Source organism: Pavona decussata, unplaced genomic scaffold (assembly GCF_977016875.1).
Source record: "Pavona decussata unplaced genomic scaffold, jaPavDecu1.1 SCAFFOLD_229, whole genome shotgun sequence".
In the NCBI taxonomy this organism is placed as follows: domain Eukaryota; kingdom Metazoa; phylum Cnidaria; class Anthozoa; order Scleractinia; family Agariciidae; genus Pavona; species Pavona decussata.
In genome coordinates, this window is record NW_028145634.1 from 658,384 (window position 1) to 676,386 (window position 18,003).

An 18,003-nucleotide genomic window follows, 5' to 3' on the forward strand; every position below is an offset into this window, starting at 1 on the left:
TTCGTATACAGCTGTTTCGACAAAGGTTGTCCAAAAAAAAAAGCGTAAAAGCGTATGCGACAATGCCGAAAGGTAGTCTGGGAAATACCCAATACATTTCAATAAAAGCTCAGAATCCATAATGCCTCGACCGAAGAGATGCCGGGCAATATGGATTCTGAGCTGTTACTGAAAATTATTGGGTATTTCCTATCCATAATGCCTCGACCGTACAGCGAAGACTTGAGATGGCGGACAATATGGATTCTAAGCTTTTATTAAATATTATTGGTTATTTCCCAGACTACCTTTCGGCATTGTCGCGTACGCTTTGACGCATTTTTTGGACAACCTTTGTCGAAACAGCTGCATATTGATTAGTTTTCTATTGACTTTTTTTGCCCTTTACGTACAGAGAGTACCGCCTTCGCTGATCTTTCTTCCATTTCGTCGGGTTTGATTATTCTACAAAGAGGACAGAGTGTTGACCCTTGCTCTAATTCTCAGTCGGTTCTAACTCTTAGGCTTGAAGATGATGCTGTTTATTATTATTATTATGTAAGACTTTGTTCCAAGCTTTGAGTAAGTGGACGAAACCCTGAAGGGTGACCTTTCAAAGGACAGTTACTGAGCAGTACTTTACTGTGATTTTATATGATTTATATAAGCTTATGAGTAGGTGGATGAGGTTCTGAAGGATGACTATTATTATCATTATTCTCCGTCTCAACTTGAATTTCGTTCCCTCCTGTTCTGTTACTGGATAGTTCGGCCACATTGTACAAGTTGAATGAACTGGAATCATCGCAAAGTAGTATAAGTAACGCGAATTTGTATTTTCAAGCGACTTTTCGTTGGCGTTGCCGTCGTGCTTTTTTGAAGTCCCTGGAACAACGTGAATGACCAAATTCAAGGTTTTGTGGAGAACGTGAGCACATGACATAAAAATTTTCATTCTCTGTCTCAACTTGAACGCTGTTTCCAGCTGTTCTGTTACTGGGTAGCTAGCTAGCCCAAATTGTACAATCGGTGAAAGAACTGGAATAATCGTGCGAGTAACCGGCGAACTTATATTTTTAAGTGACGTTTTCGTTGGTGATGTCGTCGTGATTTCTGAGAGTTTTAGCTACGATGACGGCAAAAAAAAACGGCAGCCAAAACGTCACTATTAAAACGAATTCGCGTTTTTTTAAACGTCATCGCGATTATTATTCCAACTCGCTTTAAATGCCAAATATAGGTGAATTTTCCTGGAGTTGAATTCTTGGAGACCGCACCCAAGTTTAGAAAGAGAAAGAAAAATTTTTCGTCGGGTGTTACGCCCTCCATGAAACGTCCCATCAGGAATTTTCACGTCCTAATCGTGCAGTGACGGCAAAATAATGTACCAAAAAGTGTAATGCACGTGCAGAGTTGTTCGAAGCCCGATTAAGCTAATCCTGCATTAACGTGAACTTTGATTCGAGTTTAATTACTTATCAGTAAAGATTCTTCCAAAAGATTTTTGTCCTTCAGTATTGACTTCGATTTATGTTACCTTTAGCTCGAAATTAGCCTTTAAAACCATTTTTAACGAGCGTGGTGAAAACCTCGATTAACTTTCAATCGTGCATTAGCGTTAATCAGCTTTCGAAAAACCGGGCCTTGGTTATTAAGCCTGTTGATTTTTGACGTTTTCGTTGCTGTCGCTGTCGTCGTTGCTAAAGCTCCCTTAAATTCCCTGGAACAACGTGAAATGACCAAATTCGAGGTTTTGTGGAGAACGTGAGCACATGAGTTGATTTTTCATTCTCTGTCTCAACTCGAACGCTGTATCCAGCTGTTCTCATTTGTGGATAGTTAGCCCACATTGTATAAGTTGAACGAACTGGAATAATCGAGAAGTAGTACAAGCAACGGGAATTCGACGTTTTCGTTGGCGTTCCGTTGTGGCTTTTAAAGTCCTTTTCTGTGTAGTACGTTTCTGTGGGGCCGTGTATTATTAAGGTGGTGCTAAGATTTTAGGTCGGGATAAATCGCAACTGAGTTCAACCAAACAAAAGCTATCGTGCAGTTCTCAAGTGGAATACATCTCACACCGTACGAACTGGTTCAGCTGGCTTCAATTAAATCGCCATCAAAATAGTGGCAGCGTATTAACAGCTAATGTGCTGTCCTTGGATGAGTTGAAGACTTGTCAAATCTGCACTTGGCTAATTTGGGGGAGGCAAAGGTTAATTGGCAACCAATGTGTATAATTAAGTCCAACTAGATGTATTGAGTGGTATTGGCAATGGGAGCAAAGTCTGTTTTCATTCATGAAAGATTACATCAGGGTTATATGTGGGTTATCTCTCACTATTTTAACTTAATAGCCCTTCAATTTTTTTAGACCAAGTAGTGGGCTGTTATCTAATATTTCCTCATAATATCACCTATCACTTAAGCGTGCGGGTCACGCGAGAGTTTCACAGGGAAAGAGCATGGAAACAAATCCATCTTAGAGGTTTTAAGAAAATAATCAGCGGATTGAGACGGTAGTACAAGAGCTTGTGAAGACTTAACGTCTTAACCTGAAGGTATGTTTACATTTGGGCTTAGATAATAACCACATTCTGGATGGACGGATATGTGGTTTCTAGAAATCACTTGTCGTGACACATAAGCACCATATTATCAGCCAACGTTTTCTGATATACGTTATTCAGCGTATATTGAGTATTCCTTTGGTTGTAAACTCGTGATATAAGAGACCTGATTGACGGTAGTAGTCGTATGTACTTCCAGATTGCGGTATTTTCAAACGAACTCTCTTTAAGTTAGAAGCCTTGGTGTTTATGCCTCGTCAAGCTTCCTTTTGCATGTTATTAGGGCTCCATGCACTGTACTAAATTATAAAACTTATAGTATTATTAACAAAATAAGCAGGGCTATAGCTTAAAGGACACCAATTTTCTTTATTTCAAACTTGTTTTCTTTTTGTCTATAGCACTGCCTCTCTCCCGGAAATAAAGTCAAGTTTCGTTGTTTCCAACACCGCTATCAACGCCAAATATGAACACTCGCCTCGCCACAAAGCTTGGGGGTACTCCTGGGAATTTTTGGCGGGGGTATGCGGCTGGATTCTCCTGAAATACGTAATTTTTCAGATCCCTTTTCCAGACAAGTCCTCTAAAATTCATAGCCATTTTCAGACCTGGTTTTCAGACTTTCAGACAAAAATTGTTAAAGTCGATATTAGTACATTTCAGGCCAAAATGGCCCAAAACTCACTCTTCGCATGGCGCCGCACATGCCTATATAGCTTAAATAGCGGGGTGCATCGTTTTCATTTCGCTGGTAACTTGAAATAAAAGCGGACAAATGAGACTTTTTAGAAACTTTCTGAATTTTTCGCTGGCATAAGTGATATGATTCGAAATTTGCAATGCAAAGGATAGGTCACAAGGCCCACGGAAGAGGTCTGATTAACACCATTCATGGATTCCTGGTAATATCGCTTATCACCGAGGTATTTAGTAGTAGATCAGTTCGTGCATTCCGTGGGAAAAGGAGAGGAAAACATAAGGGAAAGCTTTTAACAACTTGTCATCGGCACGAGTAATTATTTAATCAGTATGTCTTATAGACTCTTCCCGTGAGTCCTTCTGGAAGGGCCCAGGATATTTGTTCTAGTGGGCTAAAATAAGGTATGCTTCGATGGAAATGGGTGCTCTTCGAACCCTAACAGTATGCGAAAGGGTAGTGAGATAACGAGGGGTCGCACAGATAGACTGTGAGCAGAAATAAATCGAGCCATTAGAAAGGGTAACCGATACAGAGCAGAAATTCTTAGCAGAAATTACAACGGAATAATTGCGGTTAAAAAAAAGGCTTTTGCTTATCTTTGAGTTAGAATTTTTTGTTATGTATGTAACGGTGTACTATTTCGGTAAAAGTTGGTATTTGATAAGAGAGAGCAGTGATCTAAATGGAACCTCCGGCCGGAGCCTCCTGAACGGTATTCCTCCCCCCCCCCCCCCCCCAAACTTGGGATGGCAGACATACAGCATTAAAGGGCCGTGACTCCAATTGACTTAAGACTCTCGCGTGCAAATTCGTGAGGTAAATCATGTTATCAAGCTAGCCACAAAGTAACGAGCAACTTCAAGTTTCGAAGGATGAGCTGCTTTAAAGTACTAAAGTTACCATAGTCGCTTGAGAGAAAACGACCATTTATTGTTCAGGCGTGTTCTGGACGAAAATACGCGACTGACGCATAAAATGAAGCGCGTCAAAGATGCGCCATCAAAAACAAGGGATTCACCGAAAGCGAAAGGTCAACAAAATCGTGAGAAAGCAGCTGGATGTTGCTCTTCATACCTTGATCTCATTGTGATCTTAGCCATTTGATTAATTGCCTTAGTTTTAATCTTATCTTCGAAAATTCCTCGCCAGTTGTAGTAAAGCTCTCTGTAGAACTGAATTTCATCGTTGGCGCCGTTTTGGTAGATTAAGTATTCTGTCCATGCGTTGTCCATGGGTAAAATTAACTTTCGATCAGGCTCTATTTTACTCTTCGCTTGATAAGCAATTTCCGCGCGCAGGAAGTGACTGACAACATAAGGGGAAATAAGAAAGTTGCTAAAATTGCGCCTAATCGTAGGTTAGAATTTTTTCTCATTGGCGAAACACCTGACTTGTATTGTGTAGACAGCTGAATGTATATGTCTCGGCGTAGTACAAATTGGCACAAAACCTACACAGATAGGAGCTAAAGTGCACTAGTGATGCGGTATATAAACGTAGTATGAGGATATGTTCCGCCATACTTTACTTAAACGTAACCGGCTAAGGATGTGTCAAGACGTACTATCCGGGAAAAACTTGCAAGGATCCAAGCTGTACTGGTACAAAACCTACACGGATCGAGTCAGTACCGGCACCATTCGGGATCCGCGCAAACTTTGCTCGTACAATGGGTTTAAAAAATTAAAAAGTCGATCCATGCTGATTTTGCGGTTACGGATCTAAAATGGATCCGATATAGATTAAACGTAACCGAAAAGTGGTTTTATTTCTCATCATCTCCATGGCCACCCTCGCAGTATGTTCAGGCGCGTAAAGAATATAGTTTTCTTGCCGCCTAACGGAAAGAGTGAGGTCTTGGTGTCAGCAAATCCGTTTTTGTTTGATAAATGAAAAAAAGATCTTAGATGACCTTAGATAGGTTAATCTCGAAGAAATCTTAGATTATCAGGGGATTCAAAAGGCTGGAGCCGATATCACGGTGCACTTCCACGTGTCCGGTGTATCTTTGATATTAGCGCATTCGGTGATTTCACGAAAGAGGTACTCATACCTCTGGTACATTGACGTCATTCTGAACCTGACCTTTTTCATGCCACGAAGAGCAGTTAACAGACAGCAACTTTACAACAACTTCACAATAATTGGTGTTTCTCTCTGTGCAATTTAAGCTACTGTGTACCAACAGCCAAGCCGGTAAACGAGACTGATAAGTTGCTTTAAAAAAGCAAGCTTGCTTTAATAGAGAAAAGACCAACGCAGTTCAAATGTATGATATTTCACACATTTCACATTCATGACAAACTGACGCGAAAGACTGTCTGTCGTAAATAAGGAAAGCCAAAGGCAACTAATTTAACTCGTGTAAAATTTGATATTATTAGTATTCCATTTATAATATAGCGGTGGTTAGCTCGAAAGCTAAGCTCCTCTGACCACCCTACACTTCTACCAAAGCCATTAACTTCTTTCTTTTCTCCTTTTATTTGTTATTTTATTCCTATGTTCCTATATACAATGTAAATGCTATATCCAAGTGTAAATAAACTGAAACTAAAACTAAACTTGATATCTGAATCCTTTAACGGCTTTGAAAACTTACTATGGAAAGCAATGACCCTATCATGCAAATAAAGCTATAACTGCAGATGAATCAAGACTTCACACTACCCCCTCTTACGAAAAATGAAGGAAACTCAGTACAGGCGAGATTCCTTGGATGTCATTTTTTTTCACTCTCCGCTAATCGATGCATATGTGTACGCTGTACATTTGCAAAGTTTAAGTTTGTGAAACTGCCAAAACAACAACTTTAATTGCGAAAATACAAAAACAAAAACAACCTCCGTTTTCCTCAGTACTTTCCTGTTTTTCCAAGTGACCAGACAACCAAGGGTGAAAACATCACTTGACTTCGTTGTTTCCTAGCAACGCTCGAGTAGGTCACGTTCCTTGCGGATGGATCAATGTTGGCGCCAAAACAAAAACTTGCTGACCGCTGCATAAACCGGTTTTGTTTGTTCGAACGTTGTTGAAGACAATGAGGTAAAATTGTCGCAAACGTTCCCTCAAATGAAAAATATTACCCAGGCGAACATATTTTTGGAAACTGAATTGTTATTTTTATTAAGCGGCCTTAGAGAGAGTCGATGTTAAAAAACACTCATTGAAGGGGCTTGACCTAAGCCAGTTGGACTGGTGGCAAGTTTTGATGATCTCTTGAAATCAAAAGAGCCCGCGCGCGCATAGAATTTTTGGGCAGTGAGTTGAAAAACACCGGTTTGTGCTGACTCAATAGGAATAATAAGAGGGCTTTGTTGTGAAATATTGACCTGGTTTCTGTATTGGTATTGCTTCTTTCGTCTCCTTTCCTACTTTAGATTATTTGTGAGTAAGCAAATCACAGAAAAACGCCTGGGTGGACCCTCTTCAAGATCTTCGTGTACATATAAACAAAGTGGATAACAGACAACTATTGCTTCTCTTGTTTGCCATACTCTAAGGGTTACCGTAGCTTAAGTGAAAATTTGAAAAGGTGTTTAACCTTGGAGTTATCGCAAAAACAATAACGTTCCTATCTGCACCACAAGTTTCTTCCGCCGCTCTCTGGCAAAAGACGTTGCCATCCGGATATAGTCGCGTTTTCTATTCTTGTATTAAATCTACGCTGCTTTATTACCAGTACTGCTGTGTTTGGATGAATATTAAAGCTAAGCTATTTCATTTCACCTGCTTGACTTTCATCTATGACGCACGAATCGGTGATTAAAAAGGGGCGCTCTGATCTTAGGAATTCTTAAGTCTCAGACACCATATTGGTGCAACAGATAGGTCTACATTTTCTTACTTGAAGGAAATTACGTCGTTATTTTCCCTCTTCTCTGCAAACCTAGAAATTTCTAAAAGGCGGAACAGCTTATCAAAGACGAATTCTAGTGCTGGGATTTTAGGTGGCCGTAGGTCACTGGAAAGGAATTTAGGGTTGAAATATTTAGCTGTATTGTTACCTCGGCTTAACAGAGTCGTAAACGAGCGTAAGATGTGAAGTGTCTCTTGATAAACCTCTTCTAAAAATATTTAATTGTTTGATAGATTTTTATACCGATAAGGGGAATGAAAATCAAAATTTAAACTTGTCCCTACTTCTTCCTGTCCAAATTAGTTTCTTTTCAATTTCTCCGACCACGCCTCGACTCGAGGCAATTTGGTCTCTTTTTAATGGATTTTAATGACTAGAATGGAGGTTAAATGATTGCATTTGTCAAATTCCTTTAGAGTTGTAAATGCAATATCGCCAGGCTAATATGGGATTGTAAGGAAAGAAAACGTGCCAGTAAGAACCGACAAATAACACGCGGCCCCTTGTGGTGTGTTTCATGTTTTTTCTTGTGTGTTTAATTGCGTAATTAGCGAAGGTGACTCCAGACGGAAGAGGTCTTTTGTTTGCTTAATTGATCCCTATAACTATGAAATCGATTCTGGCTATTAGAATGACTACTACTAAAGTTATAACTCACCAAGTCTCTTATCGCAGTTCAGTGAAAATTCACTGGAGCGGGCGTAAGCGGTGTTTTTCGCCAATTCAAGTGTGCAATTTTGCGGTGGCCTTGAAGGGCATTTGCCAAAACATCGCAATAAACAACTGATCGCGCTGATGATAAAAATCGATAAACGATTAAACATAAATTGAAGTTTACCTTTGTGTCTTACGCTTTGAAAGAACTTGGTTTTGTGTTTTATCTTAGCTTGCCTGCGACCGCTTAGAAATCGTTGCCATGAGGCGGTAGCATGATTCATCGTTGGTGTTCATGCTTAGCAACACGCATGTTTAACAAGCGAAGTTAGGACTGTTAAGCACGCTTCACAGACCAAGGACAAAGCTCCGAAGGGAGGTGATACTTGCCCATGAAGGTTACATTAAATGGCGGTAGTTTTGTGGGTAAAACCTAACTGGTGTTCATAGAATTTCTGAAGAGGAAACTTAGCTGAGGAGGTGTACTGATTGTTTCAGTCGAAGAAACGGAAATGAGTCATTTCCCTGATTAGACGAAATTGTATCATACAATTTATTCAAGGAAAAAGCCATTAAGAGATCTTAGAAGAAGCGTGCGCAATTCGCCTGAAAGTTTCCTTATGTTAAGCAATTTGGGCAATGTCAACAACAATTAAATTTTAACTGTTGCATCAAACAGACGAAAGTATAGACTGCCCCCGCACAAGGCCCGTGAGCCCATATTGATTCTTTTAGCTATTACTATGCTGAATATTGTCACAAATTAAGTGGCATTGTGGTTTAAATGAACGGCACCTCCCAGATGGTTCTAATTCTGCCACCTCACGGATATGGCTAGAAAAGCTTACTCATTTAGATGCGGCTAGTATTTTACCTTTGGTTTGGTGCGCGCCATTGATCACTGTAGAAACTCTTCGCTGCAAAAGACTGAGAGAGCTTGAGGAGTGTTACTTACTTTTAGAGACACACTTTCTGAGGTAAGCAAACAAACTTAAAACTAGTTTATTTATCTCTAAGCGAGAAATCGTTTCCTCGATTATGCGGTAAAGTTATTATTACTTTTCCAACGAAAAAGGTTTATTTATTTAGACCTGTTAAACTTCCTGGTGCTAAAGCTAATTCGTTTATCTTCGAAAAGGTTGCCCAAAGTCTACTAATTGTTTGCAGTTTCAATACTGGTTTTATTCGTGATGAAACCATCCTTGTCGTGTGTATGTTTAAGCGGAAAGAGAATTGAAAGGACGCAATCGATAACAACCTACACAATCGCGATAATAACTCAAACTTCGTGCGGGAACATACCAAGTCACTACATTTTTCTGAGCACCATCAGATTTACAAATAAATTCATAACATTTAGGTTATCCTTCCGATACTATGTAACAAGTCCATTGTGGTTTCCTAAAGGTGTAACTAAACACGCAGAGCTATTTTAGCCGTGAATTACGACGAGAAAGCGTTTCCGGGGTATGGGAGGTCGGTATAACAAGCGAACGTGACCTGGATTTATTGTAAAGAACCATTTAGTGTTCGGTACCAGTTTATTCTTAAAACACAGTGAGCGCTAAATTGAGAACTCTGAGACCGGATGAAAAAACCCTCGTTATCACTGTTATAATTATTACTTCTGTCTCTATAAAAAGCTTACGCTTACAAAGACAAATCCTTTGGCTGAAGTTACACTACTTAAGACCTTCTTCACAAAGTTGTGTTGACCTGTTGAACAATCCTTAAGGATTGTTAAGGATTGTTCTAGACAAACGTATGTATTGAACTAGTATTCATGATTTTCTTTGCGTGATCGCGAGTTTTACTTAACAGCCTTAATGCGTGCTCTACATTATATTAACAAAAGTCGCAATTCCCGACATCATATCGAACTAACTTTAACTGAATTTACAAGTTCATTTTCGCCGTGGTTAAGGAATTGTGAATTTTACAGTTTTGTTTTAGTTGCTATTTAGAAAATTGTAGATTCCAAACAAGTTACCGATCTCGCGTTAAATTCATTTTCCCTTGGTTAGAAACTGTCAATTGAATCATTTCCAAAGGGCCATCCAATATCGACAGTCAATATAAGATTAAAAGATTTCAATAGAAAATCAATTACTGTTGTTAATCCACTATTCACCTCTTAGTGTTGTGTTTTCTTCATTCTTATTTTTTTCACCTTTGATGACCCGTGTGGTTGAGTTTGCCTCAGAAGATTTGCACGCGCGCTGTCACTGGGTCCGGTGCTTCTGGGCGCTCCGTTTGTTTTTCAAGTCTGCCTGCTCTTACGCGCATTACGCTTGTTCGTCTATCTTGTATGTGAAACTCCCATCCGGTTTTAATCGCCGGCGTCCGGATTATGAGTAGCTGCTCTGCTAACGATAACACTTCGCCAGTCTATTGTTGTAAGCCCTATAATTATCTCATTTAATATACTGTCAGAGTCAACCAGCTAAATGACTACATAAAAAGAGCAAAACGTTGCTGAATTAAACGCCGCATAATAGTCCACGAAAATCATATCTTAAAAGTAGTCTTCTATAAGGACCCATTACTGCGCGATATCACGACAGTTTATGTAGCATACATGAATCGAGTAGGAGTATTACTACTCCCCTCAGTATGATCGGATGTAAGTCATGATCACAGGATGCTCAGCACGAAACGGTGACTTCGAGTATTGCTACTGCCCCTTGTTTCGAATGATGGTCAACCGCAACGTCTACTGGTCTCTCGGGAACATTTCTATTAAGTTTTGTAAGATTCGCTGTTAATCATTTTTCCCCTCGAAAATGTAGTCCAAAACGGAGTAAGAAAACAACACGACGATCATGACAGACCACGGCGCCTGCGCAAAGTTTAAAACCCTTGAACCCCCGTTCTATATGTGCCCTCTTTTAACCTCGCCCCCTCCCCCTTCCCCTCCCCCTCCCCCTCCTCCTCCCCCTCCCTCCTAGTCCCGATTGATCTGTCGTTTGTAGAAACGTAGAGTAATGCCCTGAGCATTTTACTGATGGCTAGGGATAATGAATGTGGAAAGTAAGATACACTAGCCTTTCTTTAAAATTTTATATGTATCTGAATACGCAGAGAGTGGGTGAGTGAGCGTGGGAGAGAGAGCCGAGAGAGAGAGGAACTGTTGTACAATGAGCGAGTTATAGGGATATCTATCTCTTTCCGTTATTTCTGCTCTCTTCCTTTGTCTTCTTTATTCAAAAATCACTTCAAAGAATCACTTCAAACAACAGTGCGTATTGTGCCTTAAGATCTTATCTTTTGCTTGCCCACAAACACCAATAACTACTCACTCAAACGCTTCTGAGTTCATATCACTGATGCAAGTGTTTTGACAGTCAAACTCTACGTCCGAGTGAGGAACTCAACATTTTATACCAATATTTAATTAACTCCAAAGTGCCTCTCTAGTGCGCTGCGCCTCTTCACTGCGCCGTGACGCAGAAAATCACTTTTTTATTGGCTCGCTTTGCCCGTAGTGACGCACCAGTCAGTTACTGTATTGACTTTGCGATATGGGCGTTTGCCAGGAACTTAATTATTTAGCTTGCGGCCAAGGTAGCGGACAAACATTGCACAACGAGCACAATTGCTTCTGGAGGAACTGCTAGCAAGTCAGCACAACGATTGCGATATTGAGCTTGTTTTTCACAAGTAGAACTGATTGTGACGAGGCAGGTGTGCTGATTGCAATATCACCAAGGTACCATTTCTCCCAAACTGTTTAGAAAGAAAAGCTAGCCAGCTAGGGATCTTCTTTACTGTGTAACGAATTGCCTAGATAGCTACAACAGCTCCCGTTTATGGTCTCTGCAGAAGTACCGCTTGTTAGTCCGGAATTAAGGCACAAAGGTTTGCTACTTGCCACTTAATTTCGTTTTAAACAGCTTATCTCTGTTTTTAAGCTTAAGTAGTAGTTGTTGCACGTGTAAGTTCTGTTTCAGTGAGTCACAAAAAAATTGTAGTTTCGTCCTTTAAATATCTGTTGGCCGTGATCCAGTGGACCGTAGATTTACAGTCAGTTACTACAAGTCTTTACACACGTGCCTTCAATCGGTTTTGGGTGTTTTTGACGTTACGGTTGTTAACACATCGTTCTATGGAACCGTTTTGTCTTTATTTAAAGGCCAAAACATTGTTTCTTCAGTTAGTTTAAACTACCGAAATCTGTCTTAAAGGGTATTCTACATTGCATCCAGAAATCTCGGCTTAATCCGTAAGGCTTAAAACATGGATGAAATATTCATCTCGGAGTCGTTTCGATTTCAGTGCAGCAGTTTTTGTCCTTATACGCAGATAACTACCGTAGCAGTGGTGTAGTCGCGTTTCAAACATAAGTAAAACAAATAAACAGACCTGAAGTAAGGCAAAGGAAGTTCAAAACGCTGTAAAACAATTATCACACATCAGGTGTTTACTCAGCAATGGCACACTATTAACAAATAGAACCACTGAACGACAGGTTGCAATGACATAAGTGTAAAATTCATATCGCTTCCAAACCAATCGAACACCTTTTTTAATTACAACGTAAGCAGATTTTTAGCGTGTTTATGCACCATTGGATTTATGTTGAATAGCCGGCTTTTATTGTCAGAAATGAGGCTGAAATAAGCGGCTGTGTTGCATAACTTGAGCTAAAACCAGAGCATCCGATGGTTGAGCTAACAACGGGTGCGAAGACTCCAGAAAGGCTGGTTTTATTATAGACATTACTGGTCGCCTTCGAGCACTTTCCGGTTGTTTAACGCAGTGCCAGCCACTGTTAAGGTCTGTCAGATTCTGCCAGAAAAGTGGGAGTTTGAAGTGATAACAAGTCAGTTATGCTCTGCAGCTTGTCTCGAGAGCTTGACAGATTCCTGAGACACAGAACCAGCTTTCTTTTAATGAAAGGTAACCCGTCATTATAAAACATAATAAGTTGCTATTAGCTGATAAATGACCTGTTACAGTGAGATCTAAACGAATTGCAATTATAAATAACCTGCTAAGGAGTGTAAATTGAGCCAACTGAAACATCACTGAGTGACTTGAAGTTATTTCATGGGAAATACGAATTTCTACAGTTCTGGCAAATTCCATAGCTATATACTCATCTGCGATTTGTCCAGGTTTCATTCTACTGTTTGAAGAAAGTTTAGTTTTGATGATAATGATCGATAGGGGTTGTTTCTCTGAGTAACAAAGAGCACCAAAAATCAACTTTGTTTTGAATTTTTACCTCGTGCGTTGCCAGGTGCAATGCAAAATAGGAAAAAAGATCCCGGATATTAGGCTTAAGTCATGCACGGCAAGATGATTTATTCAATCCCAAGATGCCGGAAAATGGCGCGTAAAAAAACTTCAATGTTTGCAGCACGTGCTTCTGTTGTGTTTCGCCTCGGTCATGCTGAGCAATGCTGAGCAGGGATATTGTTCACTTGCGTAGAAGTGTTTTTAAGAAACATTTGCTATACATTTTTGGGCGGCATATACAACCTTTTTGATTTCCACCCCTTATATTCAAACTGACGCGACTACACCTGATTTCCGCACCTTATATTCAAACTAACGCGACTTCAGCTATACAGCTGCTAATCATGGATCTTAATAAGCCAAGAACTAGGTGGAGTAAGAAAAAAATCTATTGTTCCACTGCCCGGAAAACTAACCGGGAACCTTCCAAATCTCTGGTGTAAACACCATTGCGCATTTGAGCGGCATCCTCGCTTGTTTCCCACTTACCAGTCATTCCATATGCCACGAGGGTACGCACATAACGTCTGCTCGTAGTCTAAAATAAGAACAATGTTCACAGCATGGTTCTTGTATATTCTCATACGTTTGTATTTTAACACACTTTTAATACGCAGCTAATTTAACGGATCACTTATTTTAATTAGTGAATGTTTGTTACGCATTAATTCGTCCCTTCTTCCACGCTGGGTTTTTTTAGTGTGAAATGGACTGCTCACCTGTTTTGCAATTGTACCCTCAGGGGTGCGTGACAAGTTTTTGAAACTAGAGACGACGTCAAACAATCTTCAACTTTGTAAAATACCTTAAAATAACAGCGCCGCAACTAAGTACTCTCCGTACCTTCATGTGAAAGCATGTGTTAACTGACCCAATTAAGATAATAAACCGGCACACTTCAGTATAGCATACATAAAAAGCGCAACAGGATATCAACAGGGGGTCTACATGAAAGCCGTTTTCACGCAGGTTAAAATCGGTTTAACCGAAATATCTCGTTCGCGTTTCAAGCAATACAAAAACCCTATGCTCATTACACAAATTAATGTTTTGGGGTGTTTCGTAAATTTTTGGGTGATTTTTAGGTATATTTGGGAGGAGATAGTTTTTCTCAAAAGAGTAGTAAAATTAAGAGAAATAAGAAATATTGAAGATTTAGTGAAGTTTCAAAAATTAGATTTTGTAGTTAATAATTAATAGACGGATACCAAGTTAGTCCACTAGCAACCTGGGGTGCTCTTGCGTGGGTATCAACTGTCTGTTAGTGTTCCAAAATTCATTTTCTTTCTTCTACCCCTTCCTTAAACCTCTGAAAATTCCATCCAATTTCATGTGTACCCCCCACCTTAATGTCACTTCATCAGTTGAATCAGAAGCTGAAAGCACCTTGTACAGCATTGTAAACAGCACCCAAACAGTAGCATAGAAAAGTAGTGTTCTGGCTTACTTTCACTTGAATGGTCATCACGTCTCAGGATTTCAAAAGTGACTGAACCACACTGTTCAGCATTACAAACAGTGCCGCAAAAATACTCATCAGAATCTTTCAATTGTATGATACCACTTTAATTTGGGAATTCATACACAGTCACAAAGTCAGAAAAACATGGTACATCATAACAAACACAAAGACCACAGAAAAAATTCCTGTTCAGGTAAACGGTCACACCTTAGGACGTAATCCACAGACACAAAAGCTTGAATCTCCTTGCGCAGCCGAATAAACTGTACCATAGGAACGTACTGTTCACAAGCTATCATTTAAGTGTTCACACTTCAGGATTTTATCCACAGACTTAAAAGCTTCAACCACCTTATTCAGGAGCAGCCAACGGGAAACTTTGAGACATTTTGTGGCCTTTCAAAAGGCAAATTTGTGTAACCCAACACGGTTTCATCTATTTGGATTATTCAGCTCAAAGTTTAAATTGTCGATAATTTTAAGGGAACGGAATCTTATCCCTCGAATATACAAACTGCTGTTGGCTCTACAAAAAATTCCCGTAGCAGGCCTTTTTCCGTTCTTTTAACAACGTGTTTCCCCCCTCCTCAGTTTTTCTCCCCTCTCGCTTTTTCTTCACAATTTAATCTGAATTTCTGGGGCGGGTCATGTCTTTTCGGACATATAATCACCGAAACGAACCATTGGGTTGCTCTGAATGTCAGTCAGCCACAGGAAAGAGAGTGCTGCTCAGAAACTTTCATTTTAGTGTTTACACTTTAGGGATGGTATCCAACACTCAAAAGCTAGAACCACCTCGTTTCGTTGAATAAACAGTGCCACAGGAAAGTGTTGCCTAATAGCTGTCGTTTGCGCGCTGACACTTTAGGAAGTCATCCACACTGACTACATTACGTAATATGCGTTTTGACTCCAAGAATAACATCCTGAGGTATGGTTGCAATGCAACGCAAGGCCGATCATTTGGTACTGATTGTAACTCTACAGCGCTTCCAAGCCGAGAGGTTAGATTCATCTTGGATTTGCTATAAGAAAAACGAAACTCTGATTTCTTAGAACTGAGTAAAGAAATAAACTCGCGCGATAAAAGTTTAGATGATAGAAAAATCCTAAAGTAATGCCAAGAAGCCACCTAGAATGTAACAGGTGGTCACCGCAAACAGTAGACTAATAAAGGTGGACTGAATCTCATTACCCTTGGCTTCTGTCGATACGGCAGCTTAAGGCAATTTATTATCATAATTCTTCGTAATCTCCCGTCAGCCAGACGGCAAGCTGGCAAGAATTATCACTCAATATAATTAGACGGGAAGCATCAACTAGGGGTATATTTTCTTGATGTGGCACCAAATTCTCTAGTACTTAAAATAAATGAAATGCATGGCTTTCGGTTATAAGAATTCATATTTTGAACGTGGAAAGGTAAAAGCTTTCAGTCGACCTTAGACTGGACTGGAATAAACGCGCTTGACCAAAACCATTCCTTAACTAATCTTGGAATTTTATAGTTCAGTAGATATGTTTTAATTTGCATTGGAAAATGTATTAAAATTTTTATGTATGAAATTCTACAGAAGCAAAGTGAACCGCTTGGAGTTGTGACGCAACTATGCTTAGTTTCTGACTGCCGATTAACGCATAAAACGTTGGGATTGAAGGGGATTTGAATTGATCCAAGACCTCTATGATGCGTTTGTTCCTCTAACTGTACTTTGGTAAACAGAACTACTACTCGCAATGGGATGATTTTACTTAACATCTAAGGCTCATTAGTAACTTCTTTTTTTTTTCGCCAAAACTTAAGATACTCTACCTAGGTAACCTGAAGGTCAATGTTAAATGATCGTTATCGTATATCTTTGCATGGGCCTCATTTCTTTACTTTTTATTTACTGAGCTGGGCCAAAATATTTAAATCCACATTGAACTGTGACAAAGATCTTACTTGCTTGTATCCTATAACAGGAATGTAGGGTACTAAAGCGATCTCTATGCGTTGCTTTTGTCAAATTGGACGTGTTTTTAACAGGGGGCCAGGACTTCCTGTTTTTGAATTTTCAGTTCTTTCTCTCATATTTTGAACGGATATCATCAAACAAAGAGAATAATTTAACCGTGAAAAGTTAACCGGCCAATTTTGCAGGATTTGGCGAATTCTCAGTAAACCCCCGCGAAAGTTGAAGGAGTCAGCCAGGTAGCATCACGCGCTTAACAGTAATCTCATTAAACCACAAAGCGGTATGGACCTCAGATATAATTTATCCCTTGTACCCTTTAGGGGAACAAGATTAAGATATCTCGAAAAAAAAAAAAATCAGAAACATGATTTAGACTTTAGAATAAATCACTGTACGCGGCAAAAGAAAATTTGGTCGGATTTTAACTCAGTTAAAATTATCGTCACCCGTTTTATTAGATGCTTGTTTTATCTTTTGCCACCTGTGTTAATTTCACCGCTAAACCTCTGTAGCCATAACAGGAAAACAAGTCGGCTTGGTGCGATTGTCTTTTCTTTAATTTGCCCTCTACGTAATTATCATCGCTGATGAAAATATTGCGCGCCCGCGAGCCATCTGACCGGCGAACGAAGTTCTGCGACTGGTCGACAGTGTATGTCATTTAATTATACCAGTGTAGAATATTGTCGGAAACACCGTTCCCCGGGATACACAGGGAGTTTCCTTTTAAATTAAAACTTCCACAATGGCGTAGCTAAATTGAGAAGCAACGTTTACAGGACATTTGCGCGCTGTCCAAGAGCACAATGTGGACTTTATGTTTCAAGTAAGTGAGACCTCGGTTCCTTTTCGACGGAGCTTGCTTGCATTTTCCGATGATTTCTTCCCCCGATAAAGCTGCAGACGTTTGGCAGAACAGCTAAGCTAATTTTGCAAGATGTTTGCATTATGTTTGATACGTTTGGCGAAGCCGCAAGGCAGCGTTCATGAAAATGCAAGCAACTTCGATTGTATTCATGTTTTTTTTACACGTGTGGCATCCCTATATCAACCAAAACAGTCGGTTGTGTAATCGTCTTGTTTGTCCGTTTTTTTCTCCCGAATTTTAAAATTCAGAGGAAATAAGCAAAAAATTCTGATCACGTTCACCTTCGCCAATCGAATGTATATTTTTATTTATTCTTCGACGACAGAAATCTTACATTTGTCAAGTGAAATATTTAATTCACCGTTGTGGCGGCAATTTCTTCGCTTGGATAGGCACACGTGTAGGAACTATAATTTTATCTCAGCCCAATATCCATCATTTTTTAATATTGTTTCTTTATTTTTATCGACAATATTCGTCTGACGAGTTTGAAGCAAAGTTCGATTTGTTAAACTCTGCAATATCTTCCGTTTTTTTAAACGCAACATATTCCTTCGCTGTCGTAATTCACGAGTATTCCACCTACAAATATTGAACTGGTTGTTGAGGGGAATACTGTGATTGACAAATGATATCCCTCGACAGGATAAAAGTTTTACCGGCACAGAAATCATCGGCGAACTTATCCTTAGTCTGGTATACTTTATGAACATTT

At 39.7% G+C, this 18,003-nt stretch overlaps 1 protein-coding gene across 4 annotated transcripts in view; it reads left to right on the forward strand.

The window, feature by feature from the left end:
* The first annotated feature begins 2,382 nt into the window (after positions 1–2,382).
* Positions 2,383–18,003, forward strand: part of LOC146458759 (delta-like protein 4) — a 50,208-nt gene continuing 34,587 nt past the window's right edge. Inside the window, exon 1 of one of the 4 annotated variants that reach the window (XM_085090316.1) lies at positions 2,383–2,537. The gene's annotated coding sequence lies outside the window, so the exon portion shown is untranslated. Of the gene's footprint in view, positions 2,538–8,587; positions 8,737–11,351; positions 11,469–17,086; positions 17,247–18,003 lie in introns of those variants that run through there. The other 3 variants (XM_085090318.1, XM_085090321.1, XM_085090315.1) reach the window with 3 other exon arrangements.